Source organism: Ambystoma mexicanum, chromosome 6p, assembly GCF_040938575.1.
Source record: "Ambystoma mexicanum isolate Mex_15411 chromosome 6p, UKY_AmexF1_1, whole genome shotgun sequence".
Lineage (NCBI taxonomy): Eukaryota > Metazoa > Chordata > Amphibia > Caudata > Ambystomatidae > Ambystoma > Ambystoma mexicanum.
This window is the reverse complement of record NC_090935.1, coordinates 1,126,480,584-1,126,499,011: the sequence shown is the minus strand read 5'-3', so window position 1 is coordinate 1,126,499,011 and position 18,428 is coordinate 1,126,480,584. Positions and strand designations below refer to the sequence as shown.

General features: G+C 45.1%; 1 protein-coding gene across 6 annotated transcripts in view; it reads right to left on the bottom strand.

Annotated features, from left to right (window-relative positions):
* RFX3 (regulatory factor X3) overlaps positions 1-18,428 on the bottom strand; it is a 1,045,627-nt gene that overhangs the window by 153,444 nt on the left and 873,755 nt on the right. The window lies entirely within an intron of this gene.

The window sequence follows — 18,428 nt, the reverse complement described above, 5'->3', positions numbered from 1 at the left end:
TGCTTCCCCTGAAATGACGAAGCGCAGAAACTTGAGGTGTCCTTTGTGTATGGGGACGTGGAAGTACGTGTCCTCCAGATCCAGCGACGACGGAAAGTGCCCCTCCTGCAGCTGGCTGAGCACGTGCTGCAGCGTAACCATCAAGAACTTCTGGGACTTTATGTATTTGTTGAGCCGTCGTAGGTCGAGAATTGCCCTCCAACCTCTGGTTGTCTTTCTTACGAGGCGGTACCTTAAGTATACTCTGGTGCCCCGGAATCGCTGTGGAACCAGCTCTATCGCCCCTTTCTGTAACATGGCCCGAACCTCCAGCAGCAGCTAAGGGACATGGTTTTCCTGCCTGGCCACGGTTGTTATTTGCGTTAAAATTCTGTTGAAATTCTCAGGTGTGTCCATGGGCGAGAGCGTCCAGTACCCATCTGTTGGTGGAGTGGTCTTCCACACACCGACGAAGTTCATCAGCTGGCCTCCCACCGGGCTGTACGGGTGGTGCCCGACATCCCGGCCGGTTCCGAAAAACAGGTCTCCGTTAGTCGGAAGGATGATCGAGGGAGCATACAGGCCCGAAAGACCGAAAAATAGAGTTTACCTCTCAAAAAGCGAAAAACGCAGCAAAAGCTCAAAGAGCAAAGCACAAGGACTCCCAACACCTGAACGTGATGTAAGAATCTGAAGATGGCTGCCAGTGGAGGGGCTTAGGTAGAAGGCAGTCATTGGCTGGGGGCAGTATGACCCAGAGCTCAGTGATTGGTTTATGGGAGAAAGACAGTTTGGAAACAAAACTGAAACTGTTTTTTCTATTACCGAGGATTCCCAGCCTGACGACAGGGAATATTCATGAGCATATGAATCCATGCCAGACCCCATGCTGGAGAAATTAGATTTCAGATCACTTGGTATACTCCCCTGCCAGGATAATTAACACAATTTTAGCTGCTTGGTATACTCGCCTGCCAGGACTTCTTATATGTTTCTCAGTTTTTTAATTATACCAAATACCATGAGGAAAGTGGTATATCTATTTAAGTTAACACTTGACCAAACTGCTCCCCACACTGGCATCTCATGCATCTGTATTGGATTGGGGTTTGTCTTTGTACTTTGTCTTCAAACATTCTTCTTACTTGGGCTTGTCTGCATTCAAACATTCTTCTCGTTGGGCATTGAACACCACAAAGGCAAAATCCAAATTCAAACAATTGTGCATTTTCTGCATCATCATTTTCGTACCTTTTAAACAATTGGTTGTGTTGGGGTGTTGTGCTTGTTGGAACACCCCGACTCACCAGTCTCTTCCAGCATTTCTGATTCCGTTTGTGGCTCGGCGGGTTTGCTCTTTCACCCACTTTCTACTGTGGTGAATGCAGACAGACAGAAGCTCTTCCAGGGCTCTGCAGTGACACCAGCATCCCCTTTCGATCCAGACTGAAGAGTGCGACTTCTGCAAGCATCTGACCTCCAAGAGCTCCTGTGCGGCTCCTTGCATCCCCATGACCCCATTTGCTCACCCGCATCTTCTCTTATGTTGCAGCAGCCTTCTCCGTTCCAGCAAGCCTTTCGGTCTGCTCCGAGCCCCAGCCTGGAGTATAACGTCCTCTCCTGCAGTGCCCCTTCCCATAGTGCAGTGGCCATCTAAATGTCCCGTGCACTGAAGCTTTCAAGAAACAACTAGTATGCTAGTTGTAGTTAGGGCTCTTGTCACTTTGCACAAACACCTTCATCCACCTCCTCGTCTCAGTACCTGGGTGATTATGGGAGTTGGAGTCCATGGATGAAATTAAATGATATTTTATTTATATTGCGCTAGTATGCAAGTGTTTCAGAGCGTGACCAGGCAAAAAGGGAGGGGAACAAGGGAGAACAAAAAAAATAATACAGCGATCTTACTAGGGCCAGTGACATTAAGAAAGCGCAAGTCCATGGAAAAGGGAAAAGGGGGAAAGTGCGGAACAGAAGATAGAATAGAATAAATATTAAATAAAATAAATAAATAAGAGCAATGAACCATGGTAGTGCAGCCAGCAACTGGCAGGTGAAAGTTAGTCAGATAATGTATATCTGATAAGTGCAGAAGAAAAATGAGAAGGGGCTGCATGGGTACAGATGCAGAACCCTAGTGCAGGGAGTGGCCTGGAGGCAGTGCAGGAGGGGGGCAGGGTGAGCAGATACCTGGGCCCGAATGACAGAGGGTGGCCAGGTGCATGATGCCAAGAGAAGAAACGGATCAACAGGGGAGAAGGTGGGTAAAGACAGAGGTAAAGAGGAAGGTCTTGAGGTGCTTCCGGAACCGGAGATGGTTTTCCTCAAGTCTCAAGGTGGCCGGGAGTCTGTTCCAAAGGGAGGCACTGACCGAAGACAGATCTACCTCCAGCTTGCTTCTTTGTAAAATGACTAACCCTGAGGGAGATGGAAGTAGAGGAGCGAAGGGCTCGAGAGGGGAGGTATTTACAGAGGGATAGTTGAAGGTATTTTGGACCCATGCCCCAGAAAGCCTTGTAGACAGTGCAGAGGGTTTTAAATTGAATCCTTGCATCCACTGGGAGTCAATGAAGGGATTTCAGGGCTGGAGAGATACGATCCCAGGGCTTGAGGCCAAGCACAAGTCTCGCAATCCTGTTCTGGATTAGTTGTAAAGAGCAGAGAGTAGAGGCATGTAGATTTAGAAAGAGGCTGTTACAGTAATCCAGTCTGGAGAGAACCAGAGCTTGGGAGACCGTGAGCTTTTGAGGGAAGGAGAGGAAAGGCAGAGTACCTCTAAGGAGGTGCAATAAAAAGTTTGACTTTTTGGAGACGTTAGAGATGTGTGCAGAGAAGGAAAGTGTGGCGTCAAAGATAACCCCAAGATTTTTAGCCACGCAGGTGGGGGTAGAAGTAGCTTTGATTCTGCCTATGTCTGTTACCTCTTTGCGAGTTTTGACCATGAAGCGATGAAAATTGTTTCCGTCTCTTTGGGCCCGGTGGTTTATTCGTTAGCTGGCGTGGAGTTTCATACTCTTCTTTGGCAGATTTTAATGCGTCCACAACCGCTTTACCGAATAGGACATTCGGTTCAATGGGCATGTTGAGGAGAATTGGCTGCGTTTCCAGTTTAAAGCCAGATTGGCGAAGTAATGCATGGCGTTTTAATAATGTCCACCCTGCGATTATCCGGCCTGCATTGTGTGCGGGATCCAAGTTCTTTTTCAGGATGCAGTTTGCCATCGCCTTTCCTTCCGCTACTGCTTGAGACAGTCGCGATTTTAGGGGTTCTGGTGCAGAGGGCATTAGGGTAGCAACATCCTTGCACTTGTGGCAGTTGTAACCTGCCAACAAAGTTGTTTGAAATGCTGCTGAGGTGGCCACCGTTCTCCTGAGAGTATAAAGCTTTTTGCTCTGCTTATCGAGAGGTGCTTCCGATGAGGCCAGTGGTGTTCCTGCCCTCTTGCATGTTGTGGTCACTACTGCTGAGTCAGGTTTAAACTGGCCCCTGATGTACAGTGGGGGTCTGTGGGCGCAGGGCGGAACAACTTTTCAATACGTGGGTTCACTGCCCGCGTTTGGCTAGGAGACTCTAGAGAGGGTTGGATTCTTCTTTGAACAGACTGAAGAATAGGTATAAATTGGGTAACAGCCTTCCTGTCACCCAAAATGTCCTCTATAAAATCCTTATTTATTTGTGTCTCGCATGTCTGGATCTGGAAATGCCTGGCTGCATTATACTGAAGTTGGTTGTCCACCGGTCAATCTACCACCGGTGGGTCTAGGCTGAAGGTAGAGCCCTAAGAAATATCCACCCCCCCACCCTCTCTACTGTCTGGGCCGAGGCCTGCTGCAGCCTTCCAAGGCCAAAGGGGTGTTGTCATGTCAAGGTCTTTGCCCGACGACGTTTGTCCTCATCATCGCCGAAGATGTTCGAAGGTCGGCTATTAAAAGGATAGAAAGAGTAACTAACTTTAATTAAATTTTAATCAATGGCGTTAGCCGAATAGGAACTCTGCGATTTTGTGTCCGTTGATGATGGCGGGAAAAAAACAATCTGAGGGACCTCGACGCGTGAAGGACCATGGGTACAGTGGAACTCACACTAGAGATAGTATTACTGACATGCCCTGTCGATGTCCCTTTTTGAGTTTCGAAAACAACAACTGCAATATTCTGCAGCTTCCACTAGATGATGGCCTATGCATAGCATGTGATCTAAGAAGATTCCACAAGCCTCAGAAATAAATCTTCCATCACCGAAAGTAGGATGGATTTGGTTCCTGGAAATGTCCAGAGACGTGCCTGATAAAGGTATCCAGAGGACTCTGTCATGGAGTTCCTTAACTATCAGTCTATCTATGATCTTATTCACAAACAGGGCTGCTTATGGCTAGATGAACAGCACTTACACTAAAAGCATAATCGATATTCTTGAGTATGGCAGGACAGATAACAGGTAATTGTTTCTATTGACTGTTACAGAACAAGGCTCCAGGGAAGATCCACTCTTGGCAACAAATGAGTAAATGGCAGCTTCTGTAAGGATGGCAAAGTAAATTGGGGATGAAACCCTCTTATGCAAGTTCTAAAACAGAAATGGGGTAGGATTAGGAGGCTAGGATGTCTGAACTATTGTTCGGATTTTATTCATCTTGCTCCGGCAACTGAGGCTTTAACTATCCCAATAATTACATTGTATGCCTGGTGTATGTAGTCAGGATATGCTAAGGTATGTGGCGGTGCTGCCATCAAACACTAAATGCAGCTTTGAAAGCCTGTTTAATGCATTAATATGCATTGTATACTACTGTAAAACACTGCTACAAAAATGCAGTCTGAAATGCCATTAATGCCATCATATGCCTTGTTAAATCAACATATATAAGATATAGCCTTGTAGGTGCGGTAATGATATACAATACGCAGCTTCAAACTCTTTATCCCTACAAGGGAGGGGACACCCCTGGAGAAAAAAAAATGAAAGCACTGGGGGCATCCCTCCTCTGTGGGAGCCTGAAAATAACTGCACATGTGCTGATTAGCTTTTACTTTCAGTTTTGGTTGTCCATGGAGAAATAGAAAAAAATACCATTTAAAAGCACACAGCCAACATTTTAAATGACTGTTAACCATTTCTTCTAACATTCACTTGAACCTCCAGGAGGGGAGGGAACTCCCACATGTGGCTGCAGGCATTTCTTCAAAGGACCTTCATGTTATTGTGAGGTATATAAATGTTAATAGGAATGGATTGTGTGAACGCCCATCAGAACAGTGAGGGCTCTTTAGAATTGATAAGAGGTTTCCAGGTGGTTTACGCCTTGCTTGCTAAAAATTATATAGATTACAACACTCCTACTTTGAAAGTCCTTGCCCCTTCTATGACACTCTATTCTATAAAGCAACGTTCAAATGCAATGGCCAACAGTTCAGGTCACCCTAATCTTAATGAGTCCTTAGCCTTGTGACTACTGGAATGATCCTCCAGATGGTGTCAATTCTCCCCAGAGGGGAGCCCTTTTCCATAAGGCTAGGGAAGTGCGGCTGCTAAGCAATAGTATCCCTAGGTGTGGTAACATACGGGAGCACCTCATGGGGAGGAACTCCCCTCCTGGGGATAAGGATATCAGTTCGGGACACAGCCCCTTTAACTCCCGACCCCACAGGGTAATAACACCCAAACCTTCTCTACATAGATACAGTCTGAAACCATGTGTTATAGCAAACTGTCAGCACACTTGAAGTAGACAAACTGAGAGATGGTGGCGTGACCTGTCGTGAGTGGACCTTGCGGCCCGAGAACTGCATCGAAATCGTCTACTCTGGCATACCGCGGAGCTGCGCATGCAAATGTATGGTGAACACGAGAAGCTGAGGTGGTGGCGTGACCTGTAACGGTTTGGACCGTCCGGTCTGGATCTTGAACCAATACTGCCAGAAGTACCTGGCCGCAAGACAAGCAGGCTTATGAAGAGAAGCAGAAGGCAGAAGAACAAACCTGCAACCCATGGCGAAACCGGTGAAGCGTTCCCCGAGACAAGGTAACAGGAATAAGTGTAAGTGCGGGAAGGGGCCGGGAAAGTTTGAGACTGTCAGTCGAGAAGCAAAAGTAGAAGTACAAGAAGAAGAGAAAGTAGTGAAGCACATTGCAAGACAATTCCCTGGCTAGTTCCACAAGAGTGTGGGACTGGATAGTCAAGAAGAACTCGGGGGAAGCTCTTCATCATCCCAGTAGGGGCAGGTTAACCAAGTTAGTTATAGATAGGTTTATTCATTCTATAAATAAAAGTCTATAACAACCACTATACAACCGTTTGGTCAGACTCCTCATTCCATGCTGCCACACTACCTTAGGCTAATAACATACATGTTTCAACAATGGGCAACTCAAAAGTTCTCTAGAGCTATACTTGGGAGTCCATCCCAATACTAATTCAACAACCACAAAATCCAACAGCTTCTGGGAAGTCTCCTTAAGAAACTACTCACAGACTGGACTGCTTAGTTGTCCTCTCTGCTTTTGGCTCCTAACTCCGGGACCACTCCAAAGGAGTTGATTACACTGCCTTATGCTTTTAGACTATAGCCAGTCCTTGTGGCTTTCGATGATGGGTTCTCCTCCTTTGTCAGCTTGTCCTAATCACAACATGCTTCTTTCAGGTCTGCTGATTCTTGGATTCAGGCAAATGTCTCACTCTTGGTTTTTCATTCTTTCAAGCTTATGAAGTGGTCCTCCCCAGACCTTGCTTTTGCATGATTAACAAAAGGTTCCTCCTGGACCGTGACTTTAGGGGGATTCATAACAGGCTCATGCGGGACCTTGGGTTTGTCAGGGTTCACAACAGGTCACTGCTAGATCTTCACTCCGTCAGCCTTCACAACACTTTAATGACTATTTCTCCCCACTCACTTGTCATGAAGTTATTCTTTAGTCGCCCCTCCTGCCACCAGTCAAGTGTTCACTCTGATTCCCAGGGGTCGCTGGTGCAAAGCCTTCAGACCTGGCTAACCAATTACCCTTTGTCCAAGATCTCCTCTGGTGTACCATTATGCACAACCTCTCCCTCCTGCCCACCCTCTTCCCTGCATCTTCTAGGTACTAGACACTCCTAAAGAGCTTCTCCAAAGCTTAATAGTCTCTACCATCCACTACCAGGCAGCATTATGTGTTATCAGGTAATATTATCCCACCCAAAAATACCGCTGTATATATGGTCATTGGGAACGGCCATAGGCGATATTTTTAGTGGGGATAATTGTTGGGGTTATTGGGAGCGGGGGGTTGCAGGGTTGTCCCCCGCTCCCTTTAAAATAATATGAGGGTTGCAGGGGTGTCCCCCGCAGGTTCCATGCCTTAATATCGCCGCAAAAATATGGCAATATTTTTGTATGGCGATATTTTTGCGAGGATATTAACACATGGAACCCATTATGTCTCAGCTTTTTCAAATGTTCTACCTTCTTCTAGGTGGCTATTTCCATGTCAGTATCCCTTTGTGTCCTGGGAGGCATGTGCTGCACTTCTGCCTACACCAGGATTCCCCTCCTTGTTGACATTTACCCCAGTCCCTTTTTACACATTAGAGGGTGAGGTGCTTCCCAGACACTTGCCGACTGGGCCCTCTCTTGCCTTTCTAAAGCCCTTTTAAGTTATGGTTTGCTCGGTTTGAATTCTCAATTGACTGATTAGCACAGGCTTTGCACTGGATAATCACCTGATGGATCAAAGGTCGGGTGAATTGGGACAACAAGACTTTATAGATATCAACAGCATTCAGTGTCATCTTTGATTCAATCAGTTTGCTTGTGACACATTTGTGGTCTCTTGTCTGCTTTGTGGTTTGCAGGCCGTCTGTCAGTGGACAGTGTGAAGATGTGCGGGATTTTGCATTGCTGTGGAACTTTATCTTCCAACCATAACAGTGATAAGCTTCTTTTACGGTTGTAGCTGGTCAGAGATGGCCTTAAGAATACCAATGCTCCAGAAGATGGTCCAACACATTTTATTGTCTAGAACACAAATAAGGTTGAAACCTGATAGTATCCGAGGGGCAGTAGGACACACTCTCTGACCTCCATAGGGCTTCACACCACCCTAGCTCAGGCTTCTCTGTCCCTATGATTGGCAATTAAAGGTTGGTAGCTCATACTGTCTGAGATACTGACTTGAGGGATGGCCTAATGGCCTTAGCCTTCTATTTCTCACTGCCTCTATGGTACTTGTAGGTAAAATCTATGCTAATATCTCCCAGGAGTGTCTGGTGCTCACAATGCCCCTCCTGGTGTTTTCTTTTCTTTCCCTCCTACTGCCTCCCATTCTGTTTCTCCCTTTCTCTATTTCCTTCTTCTATCCCTCTGACAATCCCACTCCCGTCTACTCTCCCTACAGTCTTTCTCTCTATATCTCCCCCTGCAGTCGTCTCTCTCCAGTCTCTTCTCTTCTACCCTCCCCTTTCTCTTCTCCTCCCTCTATTCTCTTCTCCACTCTACTCTCCTCCTCCTCCTCCTCCTCCTCCTCTACCTTGACTACTCCATGTTCCTCTCTACTCCCCTCCAATCTCATTGCCTCTCCTCTTCACCCCAATCCCTTCTCCTACACTCTCCACTCCCATCTGCATTCACTCTCTCATCTACACTGGTCACCCTCACTCCCTTAACCGCCTAATCTTTTGCTAACCCTCACTCACACCGCTCAGTCACCATACTCGCACAAGTGCCACTTTCTCTCTCACGGGCAATGCCTTATCTTTTGCAAACTCTCAGTCTCCTCCACACTCTGCTCCACCTTCCTTCCTCTGCCTGGTCTCTTGTTCCGTCTCCTCCCCACCGGACTTCACCCGAACAACCCACACTAAGCCCTTCGTACTCTCCCTTTTAAATGCTTCCTTCTATGGTTAGCCTTCCCATCCCCATTGGTTGGAAAGCTCATCTGTTCCCGTGGGCCACACTCTAGCTGACTTCTACCCCGGGGGGCTGGTCACAAAGGCGCAAGGTAACAAAATGCTTGTTAAGCTCTACCCCTTCCCCAACGCAGACCCGCTGGTGTATCGAGATGGCTGCTTGACATGGGAATGGTGATTTCAGCACTTCTGGTCTGCTGCGGTGAAGCCTCTGTATTGCCGGTGAGCAGTAAACTGATGCTTGCATAACCTGGGTTCCTTGCTGCGTCTCTCTCGTGTGGGTCAGAGATTCATCAGTCGCCACAGGGGTTTCTGGTGATTTCAGTTCTGAAAAGTAAAAGAGAACAGCGGCTTACATGTTATAAGAAAGGCATTTGGTAACAAGACAGTGCTACTCCTCACTTGTAACCAGGCACACAAAGAGGGGACAGACAGGGGTCCTATCAACTCTCTCACCCCACGTCTGTGGCAAGACCAGCTCTAGTAAATACCTTGGTAGGCCGACTGCCCTAAGTTGAGACTGGTTCCTGTCGCCCCTGACAGAGACAGCCTGTACCGTGATGCGGCTCAAAGTTCTGTTTGGCTTCATTATTCCACTCCTGCAGCTAGGTGTAGTTGGTCTCAGGCATGCTGGTAGCTTGAGTCCCTTTTATTACTTCCAGGCTCAACAACCTCTGTGACACTGCCCCGACGGACCTTTCCCTTGCTAGGGACCAGGAGCTAGGCAGATTCCTTGGACATAACTGCGTAACTTGAAATTTGAGAGTCCCTGGTCGAAGGAGTTTTTTGGGGATAGGGTGTACTGCAGCTCGTGGTGGAAAGTCTCTTCTCAACCACTCTCAGAGGCACATTGAGTATGGGCTTGGCCATCCCAGTCTATAGTGGCTTGCTTCCCTCATAGAAGCATGGCTATGACTAATAATAAACAACAATTTTCGAAATGTGTTTATTTCTCTTTCTTGAGCAGGCTCACAGTGAAATCAACGCGACAAACTACTGGAAAGCTTTCATTTTCCATATGAACCTGCATGAAGAAGGGGAATACATAAACACAGGGCTTACAAAAAAAGGTGCACTAAACACATTATCCCATGACGTAAAGTAACCAGGACCTGTGGATTCTCAACTCAACCTCGTTTTTTAGAAAGTAGGGGTAAAATGTATGCTTCTGCAACTGATGAATACTTTTTATTTAAAAAAGAATGCTGTTTCATTTGAGAACATTATTGCACGTTTCATTTTCAGTTCAGACTGTTGCCTCCTCCTGCTCCTTCTGCCCTACTCCTCTCCAAGCAGCCCTTTCCTCAGTTTGCAGCAAGTTCAGCTGGAGTAGAAGGTGGGCGTGGGTGAAGAGTGCAGCAGTAATCACTGACCCTTGATCGACAGCAAATCAAGAAAGCCATGCCTACACCTCTTTTCTGCTAGTCATCATACCTCACCATGCCCACATTAATGATCAATTAAGTTTACATGAGGCTGGTTTCTCTTATGGTCTATGCCCATAGAAATTATATAGCAAAGCAGCTGAGGAAACCCCTATGGGTTCTCTGAGGGTTAACTATATAATCTAAGCAGCTCTTAGCATGCAACACCACAATCTCCTCTACTTCGTGCCCAGTTCTGTCTTTACATATACATTATGAAAATACTATTTACGCAGAGCTAGCTACACATTTTCAAAACGTAAGAACAGAGGCCCATATAATACTGTTCCATGCCTGCTGTAACACCATACATCCTTTCTAGTCTCCAGTTTGGAGATGTGTACTGAAAATAAGGATTCACCAGAACCATTGTTTTCTCATTTTCCGACTTGCCGAATCATCATCCATCCCTATGCAGTCTCTAGATCATCCATCCCTACGCAGTCTCTAGATCATCCATCCCTACACAGTCTCTGATCATTTTCCACTCTTAGCAGTGGTCGAAGTGCACGAAAAGGAGTAGTGGAGCTATGTTCCCTACTGCTCTGCACCGCACCCCACAAACCCCATTACCACACCCCCTCCCATGCACAATATAAATCCCCAAATGCATGCACCTGCAGTTTAAGGGACTGTTCAGTGCACTGCACTGAAAGTGCAAGTTTCAACTGCTTCATAGACTTATTTTAAAACTAAACCATTCCGGAACGGTTTCTTTTTTAAAATAAAAGTATAGGAACAGTAAAACTTCATTAAATGAAGTAGAGGAGCACCGCTCCCGACCGCTCCCATCCACTGACTCTTAGTTCTTGAACATATTATATAATCATTGCCCAATAGATATTAAAGGACTGCATGGGTCATTCCCATATCAACTGTTAATGTCACTGCTTACAACAACACCCTATGCTTACTGGCATTCCTAAGCCATTATAAACCTGGAAACATGCATAATTTCCAAACACCCCTTCTCCCCCCGACCCATTATACACTACAGAGGCAGATGTTTCCCTAAGACTCCCTCCCATTGCACAATTCTACATAGGAGTTTGCACTTTCTATTTGTATTTTTGGTTTAATTTCTTGCTAGGTTTTCCTCACTGTGCCCTTTCCGGAAAAGAGCATAGGCATCTTGAGTTGTTCTATGACTCCCCATTGCCCACCTCAAACAATGTGGGACTGTTCTGCTAGCTTCACACCACAAACATGCTTTATGGCTTTTTTTTCTGTTTTAGAAACCAACAACTTACACTGGCATTACAAATAATGATGACAACATTGCCAACTAGATAAATTCGATTGTGAATTCATCTACAATGACTAATCCCCCTCACTAGCGTGAGAAGGGGGTTTAGATTCTATTAAAGACAAGGAGGCGAGTATTATGCATTACAATCTTTACTCTGAAACCACAGCAGCAAAGAATAAACTTTTACAAACAAAAAGGTTTGAAACACAGAACTAAATAGAGTTCATGTCAATGTAAGGGGGAACTCCCCAATCCATCATGGAGGACAGGTCATGCCCTGCAGGAGACCAATGGGCAGGGACCCTCCTCTATATAAGTCCTTTACTCCAATCCCAACTCCTCTTTCTGTAGCTGTCTTGAACCAGACGTCTACTGCACAGACCAGATGATAACACAATCCAGTGAAGCTCTCGGATCACGCACTCTACACATCTTGTAACTGTTACTAATGTTCCTCAACAGAACATCTCAGCCCGAAGCTGTAAGAACAACAAACAAAGAAGGATGGGTGGTTGGGAAGAACAACAAACCAAAGAATGGTCTCTCTTGAAACACCTGTGTATAGGTGTGCTATAAATGCCATATCATGTCATATCAAGGCTGGGTGGGATAATACTCGCCTCCTTGTCTTTAATAGAATCTAAACCCCCTTCTCACGCTAGTGAGGGAGATTAGTCATTCTATGGCAAGACAGGAGGCTCATATTATGCAAGTTTGAAGCCCTTGCAACATATTAATTACAATATGATCAATACAATAGAGACAATACCATAATAATGATAGGAGAAGAAGTGTTTTAAATATTTCCATTTTGACCAATCAACTGATTGCAAATGTATTCCCCCAGGCAAAGCTGCCCCAATAACTGTCCTAAGGTATAGCAGACTTAACTGCAAAGAACTAGGAAGATGCGCCAATTCCAGCGTTACTCATTGGCCACCAAAACCAACTGGTTAAAAAGAGGGGAAGAGGGGAACACCAGACAAAAGTCTTCCTATAGTAATAGGCAGGAGAAAACATAGGAATAATAAGCTCATTTGTCTATAAAACACTTAAAGGCATACCAATTTATGGTACCTAGACAGTAAAACGGAAGAAGTTAAACACTTAGTTCTCCTGGAGATAAAGAATGTTATCCCCCCCCACCGACCGGGGGGTGAAAGGATTGTTGGTTCCATCCCATGTGTTGATGAAAGGAATCATAATAAAAACAAGCACTAGTTTGTTTGTGCCTACACCTCTTTGCGCCAAATTTCTGATGTAAATGAATAAAAGTACGTAGTCAAGTTTCTTCAAGTATATTTTCTTAATTTATTTGATATATGTTCTGCCCATATGGATGACACGTGTTTCGGCGTTTCATTGGGGCCTTTTTCAAATCCGGGCTGAATGCAAGCGTAACATGTAATAAAACAAAAAACAAAATATAACATGAAATAGCATTTTAGCATATTTTGTAACAAAATATGCTAAAATGCTATTTCATATTTTGTAACAAAATATGCTAAAATGCTATTTCATATGTTATATTTTGTGTTTTGTTTTATTACATGTTACGCTTGCATTCAGCCCGGATTTGAAAAAGGCGCCAATGAAACGCCGAAACACGTGTCATCCATATGGGCAGAACATATATCAAATAAATTAAGAAAATATACTTGAAGAAACTTGACTACGTACTTTTATTCATTTACATCAGAAATTTGGCGCAAAGAGGTGTAGGCACAAACAAACTACTGCTTACTTTACAAACGGAGCTGAGGGACTCTATGTCTCCGTGTTGACCTACATCCTTGCGACACAAGAATAAAAGAATAAAATAAAAAAAAACATTGCCAACCTTAATAGCACTAACATACGGGTCGCGAGAGTACACCTTATGAGATCCCCACTCAAGAAGTTCCTCACTCAGTAGATCATAATAAAAACAAGACACATCACATCACATCTCTACCCTGGAGGAACAGATTTGGAACGGCAAATCTTTGGTATAAGGCCCAAGCGGGAGTCAAAGGGACACCTGATTAACATGTTATAGGACAACCTAGCTTAGGTGGAGCTAAAAAGCAAAAGACTTGAGGGCCGTGTGCACCCAGAAGAGTGTACCCCAAGTCCTGTCCTTGAGTACACCATTTTATACCAGTAAACCTTTCTAAACCCAGAAAAAGGAGGCAGAAGCGGAATGGAAGAGAGGGGCCACACCTGAAACCCAGCAGGTAGGTGTTAAATAACATACTTACTAAGAAGAGCCCAACCAGAGGACACTGATGACAGAGATATTTCCCAAATCCCTGAAAAAAAACCAGGAGGAGCTAAATTTGTCAAACCGAAAAGACAGAGACCCTCAGACCTCCTGCGAAAAAGGAACTCTGTTATCATGACCATAGGGAGATACTTACATAAACCTGACCCTTAAGAGACAAATTTGGCAAAGAGGAACTTATCTTACATCCAATCGCTCCTATCATAGTGATGCCTGAACTCCCTGCTAGGAGCACTAGGTGCTTGGACCTATCCCCTTCCCCATGGTCGATATAACCCCCAGGGGAACAAAAATCACCCGAAGGAGGACCCACTAAACACCAAGTCTTGAGAAAGACTCTAGACTGCAAAGAAAAACTGATCAGTAAACAGTTAATACGAAGCTGCTTTTCAGAGGACGACTAACCTTTGTCTTAGTAAATCTGAACTATCTAGATACTCGCAGCACACTGTGCTCGCACTTTATTGCAGAACAATCTCCAGAGGGAACCAAAAAGGTCTCCCTGCCATGCAGACGGCTAAGTGCACCCAGTCACTAACAAAGTGTCCCCTTGAGCGATCGTACTGACAGACACTTGCGGGGATGGCTAATGCTGAGTTGCTGAAACGCTCAGTGTCAGAGGCCGTAAAAACATGAGTGGAAACGAACACCCCTCCCAGACCCCTCTATGCCACTGAGGGAGATTCTCCCTTCATAGGGGAAAGATAAACTTCCTCCACTTATCTAAGGAAAACCCCACAGAAGAGAGACCTTAGCTCTCTTCAATATATACTCTTGCACATAAAACCAACCCCCATGACTGTAAGAGAGGGGCTCCATTAACTCCACTGGACACTGGAAAAACTAAGAGACCAGAAACAAAAACAAGCATCATCCGGACCTCTTAGGACCTGAGGTGAGCCTGCAGCGGCTCCGCTAAATTAGTGAAATACCAGGAAACCGGTGGAGTGGAAAGGGAACAGACGGGAAGCAAATTGTCCAGCGCGAGCTCCACACTGGTCATGAACGAGAACTTCCGCTAAAGGGAAAACAGAAAACCCTCAGGAGATCCTCCCAGAGGTGTAACTTTAGTAAGCAATCCCCCCCCCTCCTGCCCACCACATGGGTAGCGTGGGAGGGTGGTGTGGGTGAGGGGCAGGGTTTGGGATAATTATCGTGCTCAGTAATTGAAAAAACTGTGAGGGAATACTGGGACCACCGTCCCTTCCAAATTGAGGTCTGGACCTCTGCGTGCCTGAAAGGCTGACCAGCTTCTCCAAAGATCAGGGGAAAGGATCAAGGAGAAAAACTGTCAAGGGAAAAGAATGAAAATAAACAGCCATCTATAAACTGCAACGAGCTTTGAGGTTAAAAAAACGGTGCTTGTACTCCTCGAGCAGAGGAAAATCTCTATACACCACTAGACAAATTAGCAGGATAGGCAAAGGCTTGGGAGAAAAAAGGCTATGGGGCGGCGCTATAACTTTATTATTATTAGGTCATCTTTACCTCCGATATCAGTCAGTGTTTCCTAAACACTGCATCAGGGTGAGACCCTGGGTTGCTCAATGTTGTATTGCTTACAAGACTAAACAGTTGCCTTTGTGCTGACCTTGTCCCCACCAAAATGTTTTATATTGGCCCTTTTAATGACATATTGGGACAAATAGAAAGGGAAAACACGTCACCATTTAAGGACTGGATATGGTGTTGCCGAGCAGGCAAACCCCATGCGCCAATCATGCCCCACAGCTCGTGCACATCATTAGGGAAATTAGTGGATATTTCACTGTGCAGCTAGTCAAGAGAAAAACTCCGTAACCCAAAACAACACACAGTACAATCCTTCTAGTCTTCATCTATCCCTCTTTTGGGGGTATTTCCCTTTTCTGGGCAAAGAAGGATAGCATCTAATATTTTAATGCCTTATGAAGGCGAGTAGAGTAATGATCACCAATTATTTGTACTAGGTAACAGGGATTGAGCTGGCAATTTTGTTATTGTGAAAGAAACGCCCAAGGAAAAAGGACCGAGTTGTCCTGTACTAACTAAACTATGGGCCGAGCGAATTTTACTAAAAGACTAAAGTTAGCACGTGAGTGATGGCTAGAAAGGAAGGTAGGCCCCCATATAGGTCTGTTAATGACCCTTCAAACACTCTTTTCTTGAAGTACTAAATAAATAAATAAATAAATATAAAATACAACCTAATGCCCCTAGAAAGTGGCGTTACGCCCCAACAGGGGTTCGAACTCAGGCCCCTTATAAAAAGCTGATGCTTACTGAGCCATTCGGGGTACCGCCAACAGGAACATTAATGTGCTTCACGCACAGCTTAAAATATTGTTTAGCAAGAGTACACTGAGCAAGTGTACCTCAAACTGCTCACCCTAGCAGGGTGTGGCAACCAGCAGTACATGAGGGGCAACCTCATAGTAAAACACAGGCAAAGCCTGCCACCGAGCAGGTTATGGCACAAGTCTTGGGAGGATAGCTCAGGGGCAACACGCTCGCCCTGGAAGCAATACGACACGGAGCACCACAGGCTCGACCCCCGGGTCTGCACCCAGAAACCTCTGGGCATTAAGCGCGCCATAAACAACCCATCATATCTTATCATACCTACAGTGAAGGTAATCACCAACGCCATATGCAGTACTCAAACAAAGTTGCCAACTTTAAGCGAGGGATACACTGAGCAAGTGTACCTCAAACTGCTCAACCTAGCAGGGTGTGGCAACCAGCAGTACACAAGGGGGCAACCTCACAGTGGAACACAGGCAAAGCCTGCCACCGAGCAGGTTATGGCACACCTACAGTGAAGGTAATCACCAACACCACTGCAGCACTCCAACATAGCTGCAGACTGGCAGTGTATTAGGCTCCTGAGCGGGCGGGGTTGGTATTTTAATTTATTTCTTAGCATTATTCAAACCCCTGTCCCTCTGCATGGTCTTTCTTCAAAGACAGGCGCATTGCCAATGAGCCACTGAAGCCAAGTAACCCCAAACCATATATAACAAAACTCTTATTAAAATATGAAATTAAAATATATATTTTCCTTTTAAAACATAAATAAATATGTACAAAATATGAGGGGAAACGAACCCAGGTCTTCCTGCCTTGTAACCATGGCGCTCAATTATTGATCTACCCTGCTTCTGTAGTGAAGCAGAAGTTTTGCTACATAAACTATTTGCTTGAGAAAACACACAGGGCTCGTGCGCGCCATGTCCGAAGCAGAAGCTTCTTTCAGACTGACACGCATCATAAGGGTCAGGCAAGCCCACTACAGCACCTGGAACTCCCATGCGTTTAAAATAAACAAACACCGTGCGCAGAAAAGAATCAGAGAGAAGAAATGCTTACCCTTTTATTTCAATGATGTAGGCTGGTAGTCAACAAAACAAATGCTTACATAGGCCATTAGAGCCAGAAAACAGATTTATTAGGTTAGTGGGAACATAAGGATGGGTGGGTGGGAAGGAAATTTAAGAGAGAAATGCAGAACCATAACACGGAAGGCCAGCCCTCCCAGGCGACCTCTAAAGAAAACAGTACAAGCTCACTAGAAGCTAATATAAGGGGGAGGCAAACAAGCACGAGCATTATTGTAACACAAACACATTAATTAAAGCAACGGCCGCATGTGGCCTCCCAGATACAGTGCTGAAGCAGAACAACTTCCCTTATACTACAAAGGATATTAAATACACATACATTTACACAATTCACAGCCTAATGTACTAATAAGGCCTAGTACTACTGACTAACATGCAAGACACAACACAAGAAGTGACTTAGCTGTGGTGTCAGCAGCAAAGAAAGAGGAGTTGGGATTGGAGTAAAGGACTTATATAGAGGGGGGTCCCTGCACATTGGTCTCCTGCAGGGTATGACCTGTCCTCCATGATGTATTGGGGAGTTCCCCCTGATATTGACATGAACTCTATTTAGTTCTGTGTTTCAAACGTTTTTGTTTGTAAAAGTCTTTTCTTTGCTGCAGTGGTTTCAGAGTAAAGATTGTAATGCATAATATGAGCCTCCTGTCTTGCCATAGAATTTAATTGACAAATCCCAATAAACAACTTCATTGCAACTAGTTTGTGCGCTGAACGCAGGAAGGCTGAAGATGAATCCGTTACAAGTTAGAGTGCGTCAGGTGCGTCTGCCTCAGTGCCGCGAAGCACCTCGCGTGTTTAGAGGCCTTTCAGATATGAGCCGGACTTGTCATCAAGAATGCCCACGTACTACTGGTTTTCAGCCACTGGCCTGACATTTGACATGCAAATCATCTCTGAAATGGTGGGTGTAGAGTGAGTGAAATTTGCCGGACAGCTCTGTATCTGTAGACTGTATAATATGTGTGCGTATTTTTTAAGCCAAATGAAATTCAATATTGACTGTGCTTTCCGAAGCAAAACAACGGCCACTGGTCGAAATCCAGTCTTGTTTATACAAGTTAGAACAAACAGTGAATAGTTCAAATCCAGGTCACTGATAGCTCAGCTCAAAACATACTTTCACAGACAGCAGAAGATAAGTGGCTTTCCAACTTGCATACAGGAGGAAGACTAATTACAAAGAAAACTATCATGAAATCTCACCTAACAAAATATATAATTCAAAAGGAAATTATGATACAAAATAAA